Source organism: Ciconia boyciana, chromosome 11 (genome assembly GCF_034638445.1).
Source record: "Ciconia boyciana chromosome 11, ASM3463844v1, whole genome shotgun sequence".
NCBI classification, from domain to species: domain Eukaryota; kingdom Metazoa; phylum Chordata; class Aves; order Ciconiiformes; family Ciconiidae; genus Ciconia; species Ciconia boyciana.
The window spans coordinates 4,867,239-4,885,378 of NC_132944.1; the positions used below are offsets into that span (position 1 = coordinate 4,867,239).

Genomic DNA, 18,140 nt, shown 5'->3' on the forward strand with positions numbered 1-18,140 from the left:
GTACCCAGCAAGCAAGTACAGAAGGAACTGCAGGCAAGCCAGTTCTTCTAGCGTCCCACTGACATGTTACCATCCCAAGCGAAGGGGACCATATGTTGTAAGAAGTCAACATCCCTACACTCAGCTGCTGATATCTCCCAAAATAAAACAGGAATGGAATTTCTTGTCCTGTCTCTATTTTTCCTCCCCTCCTCTTGACTTACTAGTTGCATTATTGAATTATTAGTCTTGAATCAAGGTTGCCGAGTCATTTTACTCAAACTACCCATTTGTCTAATGGTAGGAATTCTTGATCATTATTGATTTGGGCTGAACTCAGAAATTTGAATAGTAACTGTAACTCTTCTTTTGATGGGAGTTCTTGGGTACAATTAATAGCATTCTTTAACAGAGAAAACTAGTTACATGGCACTTCCAGAGCAGATTTACTGGCAACGCTGTAAAATCTCACTCAATTTCATTCATAGTTCTCTCTCTGTTAGGAATGAAGGAGGCAAATGATAAAAGTTAAAGGCTTTCTAGAGGAGGCACCTTCTCATCAAAATAAAAGCATAAATATATTCACAAAAAGGTTCCACACTAGCAGCAGAGGCCAACAGCTCTGTATCTCATTCTGTTAAAATAAGCATTTCACTGACCAGAAGTATTGATTTAGTTGAAATATAAGATCTCCTCTCTCGTTTTTCATGAGTGCTATGGTAAGTACAGAAGGAAGAAAAAGGCACCTCTAAACTTTTTTTTTTTTTTTTAGGGAGAGTCAGAAAAAAACAATTCCTTACAGAGTCTGCATGACTAAGCAGATCACCCATTCCCTCAGTGTTCTCTGCTCATTATCTGGGCCTTATTTCTCTCAAATAGTTAACTATTGTCATTATAGAATAAACAAATTCAGATCACATAATAAAGGCCTTAGCTACTCACATTCCTTGGAGAACAGGATGTGAAGTTACAGTGGATAGAAACTTAAAAATGCTGGCTAGGGTAAATCTCACTATGCATTGTCCAGAGTTAAGAGCTTCCCCAGGAAATTCTCCTCCAGAGATAACAGGACCACATCCCAGGACTGAGGGAAAATCAGAAAAAAATCTCTTCTGGGATAACAGCTTTTCCCCAAATATCTCATCTCAAAAGCAGCTAACTTCTTCAACCCCAAATCTTCTCTATTCTATGCAATAGTCATCTTGCCATCCAGTTTTCAAGGCAATTGCTTTACCCTGTTTAGAGCTTGCGGTACACTTCATACACTAAGTGTCAAAAGGCACTGATTTTGTAAGGTTTATTGTTTGGCCCTGTTCCCTCAGTTTGTTGACACCTATGGACAAGAAACTTAAAACCCAACCAATGACACCACTCCTACCAACAACTTCTTGATTTAAGAAAATATTCCTCCTGCTATCTCCCACACCCCAACATCCCCTGCAAAAACAATCTGACTTTTCTTATTTCCTATGCCCGGAAGCTTGTGTTTGAGGTTGCTGAGGTACAGTCCACAGCCCTGGCACTTTTTTTAAGGAAGGAATATACAACTCTTGCACTACTTCTGGAAAGGAGAAGCCACAGCCAGCCACCTTTTCACGTAAGCGTTAAGTAGCAATGCTGCAAGAGTAATCTAAACCTCTGGTCAGTTACATTACACTATGAATGCTGTTTCTTTCGCTTTCATCAGGGAGCGATGCAAATAATAAATGCAAAAACTAAATAAAAGAGAAGAGAGTGATAAACAGAAGATGGCAACCAAAACCTGATGCTAATCCCACCAATTAGAGAGACAGCGACATGCCTGGACATTGACAGACAGTTTTCAGATTTCGCAGGCACCAGAAGGGTAATAAACATTTGGCCTTGATAAAATTACCCATTTTCCCTCTTGCTGATTGCAGCTTCTCAGGCCTCAGACACACTCTCTGCAGCAGCTGCTCTTTCCCACTAGCACACCGCTCCTGTACTGTGCCAGCACAACTATCTGCGCAGCTGGACAGCAGACTGATTCAGCTGAAAAACAACCCGGAAGCAAAATTCAGTTCCCAAATGTAATTTACTACAAAGTTGCATGAACAGCTGTGCAGGCACAGAGGAAAAAACAGTCAGAGGGTGGGAACAAGCAGCCCTGGGTATGGCCTGACCGAGCTGGCATCACTGTCCACAGGGCCATGGTCTTAGCAGCCAGAATGCTGCTCCAGGACAGGAGACAGACAGCATTTTGATTTGATAAATTGAGGTGGTCCTTGTGACAAAGCTTCCTCACCTTCGTTACACACACCAATCAAAGGGATCATGCACGTAGCGGAGGTGAGACATGAACATTCGCATACTTAGTCCTCGCAATTGCCTTTTTCTTTAAATAGTCAGGACATCACTATGTGGTTTGTGTGGAGAGGTATCTATTTCTGAAGTTCATTTTGTTGGTTTTTTTAATTGAAATATCAATGCAATTGCCACTCAAAGGGCAAAAGTACCATAAATTATATCATGCAGTTAGACACCCTTGCTGCATGCATCTCTCTCCCCATACCTTTAAACTGCCCAGAACTCAAAGCAAAATACCAATAGACCTCCTCAGGTAAGTCCTGAACATTTAACATATTTAATGATAGCCTCTATGAATGGGTCCTTGCAATTACCTGTGGGTACTAGCATTAAAGGGGCAAAGAAAGGATAAGGCTCTGTTCTGGGGATCAGGAAGATAAGCTGCCCTAACCTAGAGAAACTGGTAACTAGCACTGACAAATTTCCCGAGGTCAGGGCAGATCCTCTCCTAAATGCACTCAAGCAGGGCTCATGAAAGGAACATCTTTACGTGGTGACAAAGGGGAGTGATGCAATCTGCACCATGAGAACAAATGGATAATTTCTTTAAGCTCATGAAGAGGAATTTGCTTTGGCCATGATGCCCTTGCCTGAGATCGAGGGCTAATTTTTAGTACCTGAATAATAGAAAATCACTTCCTTCAGTCCTCTACCTTTCTTTGTTTTCATGTTCTGTCTTATTATATCTGGGATAAGTAGATATTCCTGAGCTGTCCTAGAACATAGACCTCTTCCCAAGATCTTCTTCAGGGAATCAATATTTTTATTTTATTCTTGATCTCGGAAAACTTTGCTTTGCTCCTAATCTACACTATACCTTGCTGCCTGCTTAAAAAGCATGGCTCCTGGCATGCACTGCTTTCTCCACTTGAGGACCAACCTTCCCACAAGAGCAGGGCCACCAACCCATCCTATGCAACCAAGGGCCACTGTGGAGATCTGGCCATAAATACATACTGGTATACATAGCCTCTCATGCATGTTCCCTGCTTGCTTTGTGCTTGTTTCACTCAACACTTGAACTTCACCCAAACTGCTCAAGGGGGCATACCCATCTTTTTCATGAAGTCCTAAAAGCCTTCTCTCATCCCTTCTCCTGCTAGGAATGAAGTTGCCACTCCAGAAACTGCTACTCTTGGTCTCCATTTTCTGACCCAGGCCACAGGTAACCCCTTCCACATTTTACCACCTCATACTAAATAATGCCACAGACACGTGAAGATATGAGTGAGGAGAGAAGAGACAGGTCCCCTCAACAGCCCTGAGAGAGACACCTGTCTGGTATAGGATGTAGGAGGAGTTCCAGCACAGTCGGACAAAACGAAGTAAAAAAAAAATGGAATCTTTATCTCCTGAGTTCTACAATCCTTCCCCCATCCCCAAAATCTCATCCAGACTCCTGGACAATTAACTCTGTTCCCCCTCAATCTTCTCTGCCATAAATAATGAGAGAAGTGGAGTTAGCTGATAATACTCATGGGGAGCAGCAGCATGACACTGATGGGATTTCACAGGGGAACAGTCCAAATTTATGTGCTTCCCCTCTGCCCCATCCTTTTTTATTGTGCTTTTTTATTTTCTAAGACATTAAACATAAATCAAAAAGCCACCCATGAAGAAAACAAAAACTAGAATCTGTAAGAGTTCAAAAAGCCTATTAAAGGGTAGGCTTGAGTTTCTTTTGGCTAGCATATAACAAATACAACCTAGCTAACCTGAGCCCTAAAGACAGTAAAAAATGAAGGTGAGATAGCAATATTATTTTTATTCAAGGAAAAGACATCAGAAATTTCAACTTTCAAATCCATTTTCTGTCAGGTAAAGGTGAGGGGTTTTTTATTAAGTTAAAAAAAATACAAGCTGAAGTTTAAAAGGAAGATTCATTATTTCTGGAAATCTAGAAAGAGCATCTGTATTCAAAGCTTTTTTTAGAGTTTCCTTAAGGAAAGCAGGAAATAAATGTTAGCTAAATTGCAGTTTCTTCATTCTCATCTCTCACTCTACTCCAGTTCTTGTGGTGCAATTTTTCCACAATAACGACAACAGTCGTAGTTAAAGCAGCAAGACTTGAAAAACTAGAGAATTCCATTAAAAGTACATGACAGTATATTTTAAGGAAAACTACATTCCAAAATATTCAAAAACTGAAAGAGACCAGCAACAGATTGAGAAATAGAAGGATCATTACTTTCAGAACCATTCTAGTTCACAATGATTACCTGTAAGAGAAAAAAAAAAGAGGAAGAAGCCTTGAGTTTAACCTTTGTGTCCTCCCAAGTCTTGTCTGCAGTGGAGGCTGACAGCCCTCCAGAATGACATACGGAGCTCAAAAATGTTGTCTAGACTATGATTATAACTCATCATTGCTGCCTTGCTCTTGCCAATCACCAAAATCTCAGGGCTACACAAGTTGTATTAACTCTCCAAAGCTTGCATTGAGGCATGAGACCCCAGGCCAGATGCAAGACTCTACCAGCCCTTCAGTGATGCAACTGCCTACAACAGCCACAGGCAAGGAGAAAAATGCAGTGGGGAAGGACATTCTAGCTTAAAATACTCCTAGAGCAGAAGCAACTGTAAAAAGAAGGCAGATCACTTTTTTTTAAAAGGAGTCACTGTAAGGCTGCAAGTAAAGAAACTGTTCACTTATAACAACTTCTGTCTCTTTCTTTACTGCCGTCTCTTTGTCAGCAAAATGGGTCAGACAAGACAACAGTAAGGAGTGAGAGATACAAAAGGAGAGGCACACCCCCTCCAAGAGGCAAGGAAATTCAAAGATTAAAATATAAACAGCTTCCCTCAACAAAAGGATTTTATCTTTAAGTCTTCCTGGACAGGACAGTCCAAGAGTGCAAAGAAAAGAATACAAGACCTTGCCTGTCTTAATGAAATAATAATATATGCAATAGAGGGGGAAAGGTAGCACTTGGCTGGAAAACACTCTGAGGAGGTGACTTCTTCCAGCAGGACAGTCTCTTTCAGTGATGAAGTAATTTGCTATAGCACCTGCCCTTCCCCAAAACCAGAGCTAGTGAACATATGTATTACGTCTGATGCTTGCTGGAAACATCTTTTCTGCACAATAGCTGTTCGGTATACGCACCTATTTCCTACCAAAGTCGAGGGAGCACCTGGGGAAAAGGCCATCTAGCAGCAACCTGCCACAAGCAAAGCATCCAGCTCCTGCACGCTCGATGTCCCACAGCCCTTCCTCCATTCACATGACTGGGCATGTACTCGTCCTGTGATGGGGGAAAAGATCAAGGTGTCTTGAAAGGTGCCTACCAGGAGTAAGCTGCTGTCACAACCGGACTAGATCTCATCACACTCCCAAAGGAGTTTAGGAAAACATCCCAAACTAACTGTCCCGATGGGCCACTGAGAACCCACAGGCAATCAATCATCTCCATAATGGCCAAGGCAGGAGAGGACTTGCAGCTTTTTTTTGTTTTCCCCTAAGTCCTTAACCACTTTCGCAGATTGGACACAACAGAAACCATTTCATAGAATCATAGAATCATTTAGGTTGGAAAAGACCTTTAAGATCATCAAGTCCAACCGTTAACCTAACACTACCAAGTCCACCACTAACCCATTTCCTTAAGCACCACATCTACACATCTTTCAAATACCTCCAGGGATGGCATCTCAACCACCACAGGCAGCCTGTTCCAATGCTTGATAACCCTTTCGGTGAAGAAATTTTTCCTAATATCCAGTCTAAACCTCCCCTGGCGCAACTTGAGGCTATTTCCTCTCATCCTGTCACTTGTTACTTGGGAAAAGAGACCGACCCCCACCTCGCTACAACCTCCTTTCAGGCAGTTGTAGAGAGCGATGAGGTCTCCCTCAGCCTCCTTTTCTCCAGGCTGAACACCCCCAGCTCCCTCAGCCGCTCCCCATCAGCCTTGTGCTCCAGACCCTTCCCCAGCTCCGTTGCCCTTCTCTGGACACGCTCCAGCCCCTCAATGTCTCTCTTGTGGTGAGGGGCCCAACACTGAACACAGCATTCGAGGTGCGGCCTCACCAGTGCCGAGTACAGGGGCACGATCACTGCCCTACTCCTGCTGGCCACACTAGTGCGGATACCAGCCAGGATGCTATTGGCCTTCTTGGCCACCTGGGCACACTGCTGGCTCATGTTCAGCCAGCTATCGACCAACACCTCCAGGTCTTTTTCCGCCAGGCAGCTTTCCAGCCACTCTTCCCCAAGTCTGCAGCACTGCATGGGGTTATTTCTTTTGGTGGACAAGAAACACGCTGATTTCATACTGACAGAGAAATACAAGACACTGCCTCCTTATGCATTCACACTCAAAACTATCTCTGCCACCATGAGCATGCGTAATTTCTTCCCCCAATTAAAAAGTAGCTTTTACAGAATGTAATGACTTAGCCCCCAACACTAACAATATAAAGTTTACCTCTCACTACTGGTGACTAGACTTCTTAAGAGCACGTTATGAGACTTTTGAGGAAAAAGGCTGGGGAAGACATTCCAGTTTGTTCAGGAAATTAAACAGCCATCCCTGTCCTTCCCCATACAGCCCCTTCATTTCCCATCCTCAAAAATGACAGTGCTTCCCAAAAAGAGAGATCACAAACATTCGATTCCATTTAAGTACATGGTTCATACAAGCACATTTATTCCCTTGACAGAAAATGTATACTTAACAGATTTAAGAGTGCTACAAATGAACAACTATAATAATCAGATCATTTGACTAACTCCAGTTTAGGCAAGAAGACAGACCTAGTCTGAACACGACCGGGTGAGATCTGTTCGCATGTGCAAATACTCCTGTACTTGCGTGGTGCCATGTACACTCGTACATTTACAAGTACATGTACAGTGTACATGTGCAAATACTCCTCATGCATATCTTTCAAGTGGTATTTCATCCTGACTTGATGACTTTGAGAGATGGAGACATCCTAATTTCCCTTAATAGTTACAAGCATCTTCCTAATGCCTTCAGTGGTTAATCACATTCATTGTTAACAATCTGTGCCTTTTTCCTAATTTGAAGTAATCTTTTTAACTTCCAGGCACTGGCTGCTATCATATCTTTTTCCACTAGATTAAAGAGCCCGTTGGTACACAGCCTATTTTGCCCAAAGAAAATTGAGAAACTTTTAAATACCTCACGATAAGCTAAACCAATTGAGCACTTCACGAAAAAGCTTTATGAGTGACTTAATCACCCAAGCAACATTGAACACTACATCATCCTCATTGCTTTTGAACATCTCTTTAAAAACACTAACATTAAACCTGGTCAAAATATTCCCAAACTGATTTCACCTCTGTCCTTATTCAGTATTTCCTATTATTATGGATGCACATTAGTATTTAAAAAGTAATTAGCTTATTTTAGTAGCCCTTGTATCCACAGTGTTAATCTGAGGACTCACATATTGCCATACATCTGCTCTGCTCCTGCCATCCTTTGCAAGGTCACTGGTTTCTGGAAGCACAATTCTTTATTCTAGACCTACAGCCTCCAGTCTTTCCCCCAACATGCATAACTTTGTGCTCCAGTTCTGTAAAAACATATATGGCCATATTATACCCAGTTACCCAAGCAATTCGGAGGACACTGTACAGCTGCCATTCCTTCTTCATGCTTCACCACTCAGCGTAACCTTTACATAATCCACAAATTTGATCAGCTCCAATTTCCTGTTTTCTTCCAGGCCACCGATCAAAATACTACAAAGTACTAGACTACTATAAGTCCCTGAAAAATCCTCCATTCATATTCTGTTTCCTACATCTACCATTTTTAACCTAGGTTTTGATTCACTGACCATACATGAAACCGTATCTGTTGAACAAAATTCACTTTTCAACAATACCCTCATTGATTAGTATTAGAGGAGGAATGGGAATATAATTATCACACAAATCCCATATGTAAGTATATGTTTGATATAAGAGCTTTAATTACAATTTTTTTATCTTCCAGAGCATTGACACTCACCAGCCATATAGTAGTTTCCTTTACTTCACTAATTTTGAGTAAATCCTACCACCAGCCCTCCGTAATCAACTCCTTTTTGAGTAACATCACATTTTCCAAGTTGACTCAGCAGGCTGTGTGAGCACCTCCAGCCCACAATCCCTTTCCAGGCTTTTTCAGGTTCACAGATTTTTGTTTGGTTTGGGGTTCGGATGGTTGTTGTTGTATTAGCCTTTGGGTGCAACACACAGCTAGAGCAATTCACATGAAATCAATACACTTTAACAACCTATTTATTCTGGATTCAACAACTCCAAATATAATAACCCACACTTAATTGATGCTGATATCCTGGATAAGACTTGCATTTCTCAGAGACTGGAGAAAATCTTTGATGAATTATCATATCTCTAAAACATTATTTCATATTTCTAAACATTATTAGGAAAGCTTTCTTCACAAGCAAAAATTTTAGGTAAAAATTTTCATTGTCAAGGGAAGAAAGTACAAGTCAAGATTATGGAACAGGTTGCCCAGAGAGGTGGTAGATGCCCCATCCCTAGAAACATTCAAGGTCAGGGTGGACTGGGTTCTGAGCAATCTGATCTGGTTACAGATGTCCCTGCTCATATAAGGGGGCTGGACTAGATGATCTTTGGAGGTACCTTCCAATCCACACTATTCTATGATTCTATATTACCTCCACCATGTTTCAGTTATTTCCCATACTGTGCTTGCCCTACAAACTCTTTGCACCTGATCAGCCATATTGGCTAAGTAATGGAAAGGTTCTGTAGTTGCTGTTAATCAATTCTGCCCTTGTATAGCTCCAGTTCTTTGTTAATTAGATCAAGCTAGCTTTCCACAGAGAATGCCAGAGCAAAGTTATCCGCCTGTAATCTGCCAAATCACTGCAAAACCTCCTTAATTGCTTTTTTAAGTTTAGTGCCTCTCTTAAGGCTCTCGTTATGTAAAGTGCATTGTTTTGCATGTTAGGCCTCGATCAAAGTCCTCCTCATGTTCAGCATAAGTTTTGATGTATTTGTAACACAAGAAAGCATGTGGGTATATTAAGCTTTTCCAACTTTGATTTTCTATTTATCTGCCAGCAAAAGCCCACCAGCGTAGAACGAATTACAGTGGCAGAAGAGAGCTTCTGTTAATATGCTTAATCCTTGGCATCGTGGTTTAACCCCAGGCAACAACTGAGCCCCACCCAGCCGCTCGCTCACTCCCCCCTGCTGGGATGGGGGAGAGAATCGGAAGAGTAAAAGTGAGAAAACTCGGGGGTTGAGATAAAGACAGTTTAATAGGGAAAGCAAAAGCCGCACACACAAGCAAAGCAAAACAAGGGATTCCTTCACTCCTTCCCATGGGCAGGCAGGTGTTCAGCCATCCCCAGGAAGGCGGGGCTCCATCATGCATAACGGTGACTTGGGAAGACAAACGCCATCACTCCGAACATCCCCCCCTTCCTTCTTCCCCCAGCTTTACATGCTGAGCATGACGCCATGTGGTGTGGGATGTCCCTTTGGGCAGTTGGGGTCAGCTGTCCCAGCCGTGTCCCCTCCCAGCTCCTTGTGCCCCCCCAGCCCACTCACTGGTGGGGTGAGAGGCAGCAAAGGCCTTGGCTCTGTGTGAGCACTGCTCAGCAACACTAAAACATCCCTGTGTTATCCACACTGTTTCCAGCACAAATCCAAAACACAGCCCCATCCTAGCTACTATGAAGAAAATTAACTCTACCCCAGCCAAAACCAGCACATTTGGCTAGAAATTTCAGTTATAGCAGTAGAAAATGTTTTGTGCCAGTGTATTGCATCTACTAAAGCTTCTAACAGTACCACTGCATGTGCATATGTAGAGGAGGAGGAGGAGAGAGTCACAGCAAGTCATGTTGGCAAGAAGCTGGTTGATCTCATCAACTCTCCTCCTTTTCAAATAGGTGTTCAAGAAGCTAATGGTAACTGCACTTCACAGGACAAAAACTCCTCCTAGGATTTAGGACAGTAGTAGCGGGCACTGTTTATAAGGTTTGAATGCTGTACTCCGTATTTATACTATAAGCCACACTGACAGCATCTAACATTTCTTCAGCCTCGTTTTGAAGCAACTGGCTAAAAGTCTTCCCCTTAAGATTTCTGCACCATTGAATAATATCTTCAGTCATGAAGTTATTCAGCACTTTTCTCGAGCACAAAATCAATACTTCCTCCAGACAGGTGCATACCAGCCTTTACATCTTTTCTGATGCTTGAATAAATAACTCTCACTAATACCTAAGTTGGTTCATTCTTCCTTTCTTCGTTTCTGCATTCAAACTTGCAGATACACCTGCAGAATAGCAGCTTTGGGACAAGCTGACAGGCCACCACAGAGTGCTTCAAATCACTGCTCCTACTTACACATTTTAGAGCATGCTGAAAATGCTGTTATTGAATTCAAGTGATGTAATACCTTCCCCCCCCCCCTTCAAGTGAGCTCTAGTTACTTTCAAAATGCCACAAGATTTTTGGAGGTGTCAGACTGACCCCAACTCTAGCATTACCACTGAGCAAGAACAAGATTTAAATTATCACAGCTGCTTTGAGATTACAATAGCACTGAATCAGTCTTGCGTGCAGGACTAAACTGGCATTCTGCTATTCCACTTCAGACATAAAATTGAGTCAATGGTATGTCTGACCTTCAAGAATTTCTAAAAGCCTATTTTCTATACTTTGAGGTATTTTTCAAAGCAACAATTCTTGATAAGTTTTATATCTGCATGGCTGAAAGCAATATATACTTTTTCACCCCCCCTTTTTTTTTTTCCCCAAAACTTGTTTCAACTGCAGATATACTAACTCTGCTGGCAAATACGTGCAATTAGCATTTGCTGGTTACCACATACGAAATATTGATCAGTAACTTTCTTAGTATTACTTAGAATGCAAAGTCACCAGCTAGCTAGTTTAAAAGAACAATGACTTAAAAAAAAAAAACAAAACCCAAACAAACCACAACAAAACTCCACCACCATATTCTCAGAAGTCCAACCACGTTCTAAAGGTGCCTGTTCAACAGTTTTTCCCCTCTCATGGCTACCTGTAATTCCACCTTCTTCCTTCTCACAGTATGTAATGACACTTGATTTCATCAACTAATTCTGCCCCTTTCTCAAACAAATGGTGTGACTTTATCATTCCCCTTCATCTTTAAGATTCTGTTTCTTAATAAGCATAAAACCCTAGAAACTAAACTTAAGGTTTCTAAAAGTTAACAAGAAATGAAATTTTCATTCATTGTTTCAAATTACCTGAATATCAGATTCTACACATGCTATTCTACAAGTCCGAACCCGAATATTGAGTTCTACTACTTCTGTGTTGGTGCAAGAATTTAATAAACACCAGTTTGGGGGGCAGGGGGAAACTGCAGCTCTCCATAAATTCTTTTATTTTTATATAGCTAAAAATGTTGCTTAAACACAACAAATTCCTGTCTTGCAATCTGCATTCTCTGAAACAAACGCAGCTGTAATTAACTCCACACACTTGACAATCAGGAAAATATTATGTAGAAGTTATTTTGTGTAAACAGAAAACACGTCTCAAAATTATATCTGTACCAAGTATCTAGGAATATCAAATGGTACTTAACCTCTGCAGGAACTAAGTTCTCCAGAATTAAGTTTAAAATAAGAAACTTTGTTAGCAGAGAATATTTATCCTACAGGGTATTCTCTCCCAAAAACTTCTAAGCACCTGAAGGAAACAAGTTCAAAGAAATTACACGAATGTAACTGCACTGCAACTAACTGCATTCTTAAAAATATTGTATCTAAATGTTTCATTTAACTCATACCCATAAACAACACTATTTGAAAACACACGTCCTATGTTATTACATTCTGGATTTGAATTTGATCAAACAGAATTCAACTCAATCCTCATGGGAAAAGCCTCACTCCACTGCCACTCCCTTCTTCGCCTAGTAACCTGATACATCTCTAAGAGGTATTTGAAACACCGTAATTTTGAGAAACAAAGTCAAGGCAATGCAACAGGCAGACCTACTAGCTGGAAGGTACAACTGGTCAGGGCACATGTGACAGTAGAAGAGTTAGGAAAGGCCAGGTAGTCAACAGTCACCACTAGCAACAACTGGAATTCTGGGAAGGGATGGAAAAACTAGTGCTCAATGCTGCAGAAGGCGTAACTGGACACACGTGTGTACATACACACATATATGTGCACACATACACGTTAACAAGGCTCTTCTCAGAGATGCACGGCAGGAGGACGAGACACAATGGTTGTGTGCACGTGTATACAAATACATACGTGCACATACATGCATATGTACACACAAACACAAAATGTAACACACGGTGGACAGCAAGCTAAACATGAGTCAGCAGTGCACCCTGGCAGGAATGCAAGCTAACGGCACACTGGGCTGTATCAGCGGGAGCATAGCCTGCCTGATCAAGGGAAGCGATCACTCCCTTTCACTTAGCACTTTTCAGACCCATCTGAAACACCATGTGCAGTTTTGGACACCCCCAGTACAAGAAAGACACAGATAAACCAGAGTGAGTTCAGTGGAGGGTTACCAAGATGCTCAGGGGGATAGAGCACTGGCTGTGCAAAGAGAGGCTGTGAGAGCTGGGGTTGTCCAGGCTGAAGAAGAAAAGGCTTTGGGGAGCTGACACCAATCTCCCATATCTACACAGAGGTTATCAAGAAGACGGAAGGCTGTGCACAGGCTCTGCATAGAGGCGTGTGGCAGGAGGACACGAGAAAAACTGCAACAGCGGAGGTTGTGACCTGACATAAAGAAAAGGTTTCTCCCTGTGAGGACAGGGAAGCACTGGAACAGGGACACAGAGACTGATGAATCTTTGTCTTCAGAGGGTTTAAGACCTGAATTAACAAAGCCCTGGTCTGAACTTGGTGTTGGTCCCACTTTGAGCAGCAGGTTGGACTAGACACCTCCTGAGGCCCTTTCCAACCTGAATTATTCTATGACATCAACTTGGATCCCGGAGAAGACTATAATGGCCTGTTACAATTTTCTGTGCCAGATTATACCTTTCAAATCTCTGCTAAAATGCAACCACTATTGAGATGAGACAGAAAACATGTTGTTTGGTTCTTCTCAAAAGAGCACATAATGTTCCCGTCCAAGATCTGCAATACTCTCGAATATCAAAACTGGAATTTCAAGAGATTTTAGGGATGCAGAAGTTACCAGTTACCCGAGTAGTACAAGTGGAACACAATGGCTAAACATTCAGCTTTTTTTGGGGAGGAGAAGGTGGTATTCACTCTGAGGCAGTGTTAACCCAGAAAACATCACACATCCACAACAGTTCTTCCTTAAAGCAGCAACTGCATTTTTCTTGGAAATTTCACATTCAGCACCTACCGTTAATGAACAACCCCTATATTCTGATGCTGATAAGGTCACAGGACGAGAAGCTATGTTCGCTCCGTATATTCAGGATGTATAGCTTCACACCTGGGGAAAAAAGCCTCACTTAGCAAACCAAGGCCATGTCAGAGCCCCCATCAGAAGCACCTGCAGTGGTCTAAGCAGGTTGTTTTGTTTTCATCCCTCTTCTGGGTGCTACTGCCCCTAGAGCAGAACCAGCAAAACAAAGGCTGTTTATTCTAAACTAATTGATTTTGCATTGAAGCTGACAGAGAGCACTCACAAGGTCCATTACTCTAAGTCGGGGAGGGGAGTTACCACCTTCAGCCAGGCAGCAGGAACATCTTAAACCAATACAGTTTCTGCAGCGATTTCCTATGGGCTAAGTGATTATTCACGAGGCACGATGCTTGGATAACCGTACAAAGAATATCCCACTAAGAATATCCAACGTTAAGAAAGTTTAAAAGACAAGCAAATGTGATCATTAGCATCTTATTAGCATAAAAAAGGGAAAAAAGAGCTCCATTATTTCCTTTTAAAGATTTTCTTTCTTCGCAATAAAAATTCTCCGCCTGCATATAGGCTAAAGCGATGTGCTAAGAACTTTTTAAAGCACCAGGTTTGTACAAACTGATGAAGGGGCAAGAGGGGAAATTAATGGAGTTTACGAGTATCTTACAAATGTGAGCACCGAAGCATCCAGTCACCACCGTGACCACCAGCAAAAGCAGCCCATAAACTACTCCATGGAGGGAGCAAGTTAAAAAGCAGTGAGGCAGGATCAAGCGAGAAGAGGTAGCAGCTCAACAAACCGATCCTTCTCCCTCCAAAGCTCACCAACGAGTCTCACACAGACACCAAATTATTACTTTGCGTGTCCGTGTACCAGTCCCACAGATCGCTGCAGCCCAGGCACGGCAGGAGCCTGACAGCCACTGTACCCGGCACGGCCGGACCCCGCCAGGCCCCTCCGGCTCAGCGCCCTCCTTCCAGCGCGGCCCCACACCCGAGGAGCCAGCACACCCCGCGGGAGGCAGGTGCAGCCCCCCCACGCCCCCCCACATCGGAAGCTCGCTTAGGCCCCGAAACGCGGCGGGCACCGACCGAAACTCGGCGGGATGCTGAGGGCGGCGAGCCGCGCTGCCCTGCCGGCCCCGAAGCCCGGGCTCGGCGGGCCCCGGGCCGGCCACTCCGCTCCGCTCCCACGGTGGCCGGCGGGTCCCGGGGGGCGGCTGCAGCCTCGGCCCGACCCTCGCCCCCAGGCTCAGCCCCGGGCCCAGCCCGGCACCCGCGCAGCGCCCGGCTCCCCCACCCCGCCGCGCCGGCACCGGGACCCGCCCCCCCAGGCCCGGCGGCGCTGCCCCGCCGCTCCACAAGCGCCGGGGCCGTTGCCCCGCCGCCCTCCCGCCCCCAGTCCCCTCAGACCGGGTGGCCATTTCCCCGCCGCCCCCACTCCGTTCTCCCCGGGTCCGGCAGCCGCTGCCCCGCCACCCCCCCTAGCCCGGGGGTCCGCTCGCCCACCGCCACGGCCCCCCCCCCGCGGGCCGGGCGGCCGTCGCCCCACGCCGCTCCCCACGCACCCCCGGCGGGGCAGGCGGACGGGCGCGGGCCTCCGCCGGCGCGCCCCTTCCCGGCGCGCTCCCATTGTGGCGACGCCGCCCCCACCGCGCCGCAGCGCCCCGCACCGCTCCGCCGAGCTCTCACCTCGGCAGGGGGCGGGGGGCTGCGGGCCGCGGCGGGCCCCGGGAGCTGGCGGCCGCCCGCCCGCCTCCGTCCCGGCCTCGGCGCTCAGCCGCCGCTCGGGGGCCGCATCACCCAGCGTCCGGCCCCCCACCCCCCGCTGGAGCAGCCGCAGGATCCCCCGGGCGGCAACAGGCGCCTCCGCCGCAAAGGTTCCGCAGGGCGGAGAAAGGTTCCCCCTCGCCCCAGAGGGCGGGAAGGCGGCGGGAGCCGCGCGGCAGGGACGGGGCGCCCCGGCCCCGAGGGGGCCCCGCTCCCCTCGGCGGCCGTCAGGGCCTGCTCGCCGCGGGACGGGGCTGCTCCGCGCCGCCAAGGCCCGCCCGAGTCCCGCGGGCCCCATCCGCCGCCCGGGCAGGCCCGGCAGCGGGGCCGACGGTCCCGGCGTGCGCGGCCGGGAGCCCACCGAGGGGCTGGAGCGGGTAACGGCGGGAGCCGCGCCCCCGCGGGAGCCTCGGCTGCTTCTGCCGGTGCCGTGGGCTGTGAGGAGAGTCACTGCGTGGAGCGTGGGGGTAACCCCCCTCCGCGAGACGCTGTTAATTAGCCACAGGGTCCCAGGGTAATTAAGGTTGCAGGGCCTCGGGGGGTCTCTCCTGCAGCCTCCCCCTCCAGGCAGCGACAATACGCAGCTCAGCTCTGGGCCTTGTCCTGTCAGGCCTTAAAACCCTCCTCGTATGAAGTTCCATCAGGCTCTCGGCCCCGGCTCCAGCGCTGGACTTCTTCACAGGAGAGAACTTTTCCCTCACATCCAGTCTGATGCAAGACCCATTTATGTTTACAGCCACTGTTTCTCATTCTCCTGCCATGAACCTGGCTCTGCCGCCTCCATACCCTCCCCGTCGGTACTGGACAACCACCACGGGGTCCACCCAAACCCTTCTCCAGCTCAACCCACCCAGTTCCCCCAGCCTGCTCTGTCCCGACCCTTTCACGGCCTCCACAGGACTCGCTTAAATCCGCCTCTTTCACATATTGGGGGCATCCAAAATTGCACACCGCATTTCAGATGTGATCTAATGAGTGCTGAGTAAAAGGGGAGCTCATCACTCGACTCCACCGGCTGGCCGTGGTCCCACGGACACAGCCCAGCCTGCCGATAGCCTTCGCCGCTGCCAGGACACACTGCTGACGCTGCGCTGAGAGCGTGCTGCTCACCCTGTACAACAGCAGGAGCCTGGTGTTTCCTTTTGTTAAAGGGAAGAAAAAGAACAAGACCAACAAAGAAAGTGCCTGTCTGGTTCCCTAGGCCGGTACTCAAATATCCAGAGCATGAAAAATTAAAGTGGGGGACTGATATCTGACTCCAGATATGTAGTGGCAGCCTGGGCATGATCAGTGTAACTCAACCCTTAGTCCTTCAGGGGTCTTCTGGATTTCAGGGAAGCCAGAGCTGATCCAGAATAAAAGGACCGTAACGCCAGAGAGCCGTCTCACAAACAGTGTGCCCCTGGGGACTTTGCAAAGGCATGAGGTATCACAGAAAGCCTTCACTCTCCTCCCCACTTAGACATATCCAAATCCTCCATAGGACCACCTTCTGTTAAACCTGACATGAATTTCCAGGTTTTCCTTCCCTGCCCCAGCCTGTCACACAGAGGAGACATTCAGAGAGGGATGACGGCAGAGGCCTCAGAGGCAGAGTGGAACAAGTGCAAGTTAAAGCAGGCAGAAGAGCCCCCAGCAGAGCAGTGAGGAGTTCTTATTGGCTTTTATTCCACATTACAATATTTAAAAAGTCATGCTTCAGGCATTTGCTCCGCAGTAGCATTGACAAGCGCAGTCCAGCTAAGGATGGTTGCTTCAGGGGCCACTCCTGTAAGCACTCCAGCAGCTAGCACCTTCTCCTTGTTTCTGTGAAGTTAACTAAGGCAGCTAAAACAGACCCAGAAAATTATTCTTGGCTTCTGTAGGTGTACGACCACTATCTTGCAAAGTCAATGAATCATCCATGTCGCCCGGTGGATGCGTTGGGCTGGGTTTGTCTCAGGGGAGCTGCCTGCACCATCCCGCTGCAGTGTTTGCCCCCTTCACACAGCTCCACATCACTCATGCTTTCTCAGCAGGTAGCTCACAGTCCAGCCTCAGGACACTCGCATTCACCCCACTAAAGGAGATGCCACCAGGAGCTCCCACCACCACCACCATTCAGTCCAAGCAGCAAGTGTGAGTTGTTACTGCTGGTTTGCAACACTGACGCTGGAGTTACACCATGCAGATAGAACTGGGGTAGAAAGCTCAGGCGTTATTCCTCAAGGAAAGATTAAGTACCCCCAGGTCCCACCACACGTGGCAGCTCTGGCTTCTTAAACAGGTACCAGCTGTCCTTTACCGTGACTGTGGAAGATTAGGTTGAAGGGGTGACCCCTCCCAGAGTAAGCAAATTAAGAAATGGTCTGAAATCTTCCAAGTGGGATCACTGGTTCCCACTCAACTTGAGCGGAGCAGCCATCCACACAACCCTCCAAGTCCCTTCACAGCCTTTCACACATACATCAACCGTCACCAAAAGTGCTATACAGACAACAAATTGACACGGTTCCTTGGGCCAGTGGCTGACTGCTCACCACAGCGGTGTGCCCTCTGTCCTTCCCTCACATCCTTTGCCTCGAGTCAATACTACTGGGCACCACCACTGGCTTTGCTCTGAGCTGGGCAGGCACCCAAGCATGGGGAAATTCCCTTAGATGGGTGTTGGGAAACACCAGAGCAAAG

At 46.3% G+C, this 18,140-nt stretch overlaps 1 protein-coding gene across 6 annotated transcripts in view; it reads right to left on the reverse strand.

The window, feature by feature from the left end:
• The window catches only part of RAD54L2 (RAD54 like 2), a 72,130-nt gene extending 56,579 nt beyond the window's left edge, over positions 1-15,551 (reverse strand). For 3 of the 6 annotated variants that reach the window (XM_072875720.1, XM_072875718.1, XM_072875714.1), the window contains exons 1-2: positions 15,396-15,549; positions 13,683-13,775 (exon numbers count right to left, since the gene is read on the reverse strand). The gene's annotated coding sequence lies outside the window, so the exon portion shown is untranslated. Of the gene's footprint in view, positions 1-5,410; positions 5,550-13,682; positions 13,776-15,395 lie in introns of all 6 variants that reach the window. The other 3 variants (XM_072875716.1, XM_072875719.1, XM_072875717.1) reach the window with 3 other exon arrangements.
• Positions 15,552-18,140: the final 2,589 nt, after the last annotated feature.